Source organism: Triticum aestivum, chromosome 3D (genome assembly GCF_018294505.1).
Source record: "Triticum aestivum cultivar Chinese Spring chromosome 3D, IWGSC CS RefSeq v2.1, whole genome shotgun sequence".
Taxonomy (NCBI): Eukaryota; Viridiplantae; Streptophyta; class Magnoliopsida; order Poales; family Poaceae; genus Triticum; species Triticum aestivum.
This window is the reverse complement of record NC_057802.1, coordinates 320,397,194-320,402,512: the sequence shown is the minus strand read 5'-3', so window position 1 is coordinate 320,402,512 and position 5,319 is coordinate 320,397,194. Positions and strand designations below refer to the sequence as shown.

Here is a 5,319-nt window from a genome sequence, read left to right as displayed (position 1 = left end):
AATTCCTAGAAAATTACATTATGAATGGGAACCCGCCATTAAAGTCAAGATTAAAAATTATGAATATTTTTCTTTATGTGATTTGGGTGCTGGTGTTTTCAATATTCGAAAATCTTTATGTGATGTGCTTGGTCTTACCGATATTGAAGATTGTTCTTTAAATTTGCACTTGACAGATTCTACTATTAAAAAGCCTTTGGGAAGAATTAATGATGTTCTTATTCTTGCAAATAGGAACTATGTGCCCATAGATTTTATTGTTCTTAATATTGATTGTAATCCGTCTTGTCCTATTACTAGCAAAAATGTCCGTGCGTTGCAACGGGAGAAAAAATATACTAAAAGAACACAACATGCAAGGCACAAAAATTAGGCTTGAAGGCATACATATTCTTATGTCAAACGTGTACCAAATCCTCATGCACATCAGGCAACATTGTTGACTTATTTTTTGCCATTAAATCGTCCCAGCTCACGAATTGCCCAGTTTACTTGGTCGACGGTAAAATTAATTGAAATCTCTATATTTTTGCTGGCCCTTGATCAATTGCAGGAAGCAATGTCTCTGTGACCAACAGATCATCTGCCCCTTTCTCTTGTTCTGATGCAGATGGTGGGACATAGCTATCAGGAAAGGGTATTCACAAAAAAAAACTATCCGAAAAGGGTGAAGGGGAGGGTCAGAAGGCAGCTGCTAAGAAATATGTAAGATGTTTGAGGATGTCAAAAAAAAAAATGTTAGATGTTTGAGGGTTAATAGCAGATGGTTGATAAGGCAGTTTGATGAACAGACTTCTAGTACAATACAACAGCAGAACTTGAGAAAAATTGTTACTCCCGTCCTTCGGACTAAGGAGTGGTCAGTACATCTGATGTGCCCCATAAGTTCTTCTATCTAAAGTAGGAATGTTTTGCTATAAAAAAAAGTACACTGCCCCTGTTGCAACATGCAAAGACACATGAGGATGTGATCAACTCATCTCAACTCCTTCAACTCCTCCAAGTAAGTTGTTTCCTTATGTGACATTGATTCAGGAGCTGTCCCATCAGACTATGTTCCCTCTGTATAAAACACAAACAGAAATTCCAGTTATCCTAGTACTTCTGTTTTGAAATTGCAGTAAATAAAAAAAATGTAAAATAAACAGAAACAACAGAAATTGTGAAGTACAACAACAGCAAGCCACCAATTTCCCGCAAGTGATCTTGCATGACCAATGCGAACTATCCTTATTACAGATTATTAGAATGTCGAGGTAAGGAGTAGTTTAACCACCAAACTGTACTACAGTACTAAGTTTTATTTTGTTCCAAACAGTGTGTCAATTCACATGGGCTCAAGCTTAATGTGGTAACTTCCAATCGACAAACAAAACAGATATCTTTGAACAGTTAAGTAAGCATATAAATTCCAATATCATACAAAGAGAAGTAAATATAAGAAAACCTGTCAGCAAAAAAACCATGGAACTATATTCACATTCATGCTTGAATCTTTAATCTAAGAAAACTGTAAAATTGCCTACATGTAATTTTGTACCCGCAGACCCATAATTTTCCAAAATTTGACCTACATCTACATCTCAAATCTTGTTTGCAATCCTAATGAACGTCTGCCACACACTGAGTAGTACTCACATCACTTGGCAGACCATCCTGTTGGGTAGCAGGATTTCTGACATTAGTAGGTTTTGGAGAATATCATTGCCATTTAATCAAGGCTAGAAGCTGAAGCTTGACTGAAGAACATAGCAGAAATGAACTTGACTAAGTAAATAGATCAACAACTCGTTTGCTGGTAAGTACCCAGATTTTGATATTGACAAAATCTAAACCCCAAGACCAGTGATACTGACAGCAGAGCAAGAAACCTTTAGGGAGAAAGGTAAATTGGCTATTTGAAACGCCGTTGCGGATGTGATGTTTCCTGTTCCCCTGCTCCAGCATCACCAGATCCACGCATCCCCGAAAAGAATTCCGCTGCTGGCTTTCCCGCCTTGCGGCCTCCCCTCCTGAACAACACAAAGTCAAATAAAGTAACTCAATCACTGAAAGTTCTTTCTCATACATGAGTATCAAAGGTGTCATGAATGAAGTTGTTGAGAATGATAACAATGTACTACTCAATCATAATTGCTTCAGTAAAAGGAAAATAACATAATCTCTTGGTGTACAGAATGGAATATATATGCCAGCTCTGATTGCCATGGTTCAATCACTCCAACACACACAAAATGGTGGAGATGTCATCTCCGGCAGCAAGGTTTTTTGTTCTTCTCCCTTCTGACCATCTCACTCCCTCTATAATGACTCAGGGGAGCAAACTCACCAGGAGCTCGTGGCGTCAAAAATTAAGCACAAGACACACCCCCGAGACCTCAGACTGCAGCATCAACGATCTAACCATCAGTCAATCACAGTGTAGCAAAGGCGGAAACACGCCACATTAGCGCGCAGACTAATTCCGATTTTGATGCGATTCACATCCAACGATAGTGCTACAACGCCATCCTGCAAGGCCGAACGAGCATGAGCTGCTTGAGGGGTTCCGGGAGCGCGGCAACGAGCACCTTCCCGTGTCCCCGCCGACGCCGGCGCCAACGGCGCGCCGCGAGCACCGTGTGCTGTAGGTGGCCTGAAAGTTCCGGCTCGGGGCATCGGATACGGCTGGAATAAAGAGCCGTTTCAGCTCCTCCAGTTGGTAGTCTCACGATGATGGCAACCACCCGGTTAAATTGAAACTGCTGGCAGTACACCTGTGATCCTCCGCTGCATCAAGTATCAACCATCATAAGATTGATTCCTTATTTGGTCTGAAAAGAGTGATTATATTCGCTGTAGTTGTTCTGATAACCTCTTAATATTTCAGTCCAAGGTATACGCCGAAACTGGTGGACAAGATTGAGAAGCTTGGTGGAGCGCACCATGTTTTGACCCACATGTATGTTCAGACTTACATAGTTCTATATGTATCTATTGATTGTGCATTTGTGGACCTTTCTATAAGGAGATTGAAGAGTATCTAACCAGTTACCAAACAGTGATGATGTAGTGGATCATTGGAAGTGGGCCGAGCGGCCGAAATGCAAAGAGAATCATCCATTCAGGAGATGTAAGAACACCTGTAGAAAGGAACTTACTGGAATATCTAAAGAGCGCTCACACATCATCTTTTGAAGGATATTAGAAATCTATTAGAATTCAGAGATTCTAAAGTTGTAATTTGCTTATGATATTTGCCCTGATTATCTACTGCGATAACCATGCTGATACAGGTAGTGGACATTACTGCTGATGTCGAGTGCAAACTTACTGGAAGTGGTCCCTGGAACATTGAAAATGGAACTTACTATACCCCAGGCCATACCGAAGTAAGAAACTCAACTCAATGAATAGAATTACATTGAATATACGTCTAGCCTTTGGTTACGGATAAGTTTATGGATTAAAGAGGAGCTGCGCTTAGAGATAAGTGCACTACATCTAGCTGGCTGCACTATTAAGGTTAAAATTATATATGTCATTCTTTGGAAGGCAAGATGGTTGCACTATTCTTAAACTTCAGAGAACAAAGCTTGTATGTTGTTCGTTGGAAAGGCAAGATGGCTGGATGGTAATGACGTCATTAAAAGATTCACTCATGAAAACAAAATCATTTTATGTAGAGCTTGGTCTGTTTGTTGTACAAATCGCTAAAGGCGCTATTCACACTGGCGACCATGTGGCAAATAAGAATATTCAGAGCAACTGAATCTCTTTCGGATGTACAGCAAGCAATCAGGTAGTACAATCCACCCTCTTCTCCCTAGTCTTTCAATTGTACCATAGAGTTAAACCTAAATCCTAGTTGATCTATATATATGAATATCTGTCGCACAAACTTGCAGTGAATCTGCAACTGGATAGTTACTGGACCTAGATTTTAAGTGGTATTTACCTGGTAAGCATCCCTTCCAAGTACCGTATACATAATATATATTACCAAAATTCTGTTTGATACCTGGATTTGCAAGCCATCTCGTAAGATTTTCGGTTCAATTGCGTCTTGTTAACTGGACTAATTTGTGAGCTGTCTCTCTCCAGGGCATGGCTATCGAATCCTATATGAAGATGTACAGGCAAAAAATGCAGCAATTGAGTCTCTGCTACTAACTACAAAAACTAAGATTCCAGTGGATAGTATGAGGAAGATGCAGAAGAAAGAGACAGGGAGAGATTCCATTGGGTTGGCGGCCTTTTTTAGATCGATACCTACGGAGGTCATGGCCTCGGCGGAGCTCTGTCCGGGCTTATAGGGCGCAGATGCGGGGCGCCATCTCCGCCGCACACAGCCAGGCTCTCCACCTGTGCTCCAGATTGGAAGGATGGATATGGAGAGGCGACCCTCAGCCACGGCCTGAAACCTGAACCGGAGGAGGAGGAGCGCAGGATCGAGAGGGAGAGGCAGCCCATAGCCACTGTGGGAAACCAGAAGTGATGGAGGAGCCCGTCAAGAAATGATGACCTCGGCTTGGCAATCCCGTTGATCTCGGGGACGTGGGACTCCGGAGGCGGGTGGCGAGCCCTCCATAGCAACGACGGCGGCCACCTCCAGCATCGCGAGATCCAGGGCGACTTGGGAAGGGAGAGGAGCAGCATGCCGGATCCGACGTGCGCTGATTCTGACGCTACCCCGCCTCCCGCGCGTCCTCCTCCTCCTCCCGGTCGTTGCCCGTGGCGGCGAGGAGCGTGCTGAGCAGCCCGTCGCGGTCGGCGGCGCGGGCCCGGAGCGGGCTGGCCTGGGCCTCTGCGTCGGCGAACCGCGCACGGAGGACTCGGACGGCGCGAGGAGGAGGGCACGGCGGAGAGGAGGCAGGCCGCGGTGCGGGGAGGACGGCACGGCGGTGGATGGCGTGGCGGAGGACGCCAGCCGGCGGCGTGGAGGCGGCGGATCCAGATGGGGTGGGAGGCGTGGTCGCTCGTGTTTTCTGGCAGAAATATGAAACGTTATTTAAACTTATTTACTGGACTGCGGGTTAATTTCTCATAAACAGGGGGACGTTTTTGCAAAAAAACACGACGTACGACCAGAAGGAATCGCTGGTTTATTAGTAATCTGTACTTTAGGATCTAACGTCGTGATGGTTCGACCTCCCCTCGTGGTTCGACGACCTCGTTCGATCCCCCGCCTCGTACGCCAACCATCCCACCCCACGATTCGACCTCTTTCTGGTTCTACTGCGCGATTAAAATGGAAGAAAACAACCGCCGGTCCGCCACCCACAAACAGTCCCACACATCCCACGCCCATCTTCCCAATCCATCTCGCCGCTGAGAAAG

The 5,319-nt window shown here is 44.7% G+C and overlaps 1 long non-coding RNA gene across 4 annotated transcripts; it reads right to left on the bottom strand.

The window, feature by feature from the left end:
- Nucleotides 1-719: 719 nt before the first annotated feature.
- Nucleotides 720-4,972, bottom strand: LOC123078639 (uncharacterized). 4 transcript variants are annotated; one of them, XR_006437582.1, is made up of 3 exons: nt 2,330-4,972; nt 1,872-2,012; nt 720-1,062 (listed from the first exon to the last, which is right to left on the bottom strand). It is a non-coding gene; the product is annotated as an uncharacterized lncRNA (long non-coding RNA). The 4 variants fall into 4 exon arrangements; XR_006437580.1 differs by having other exon boundaries at nt 1,639-4,972; XR_006437581.1 differs by having other exon boundaries at nt 1,807-4,972.
- Nucleotides 4,973-5,319: the final 347 nt, after the last annotated feature.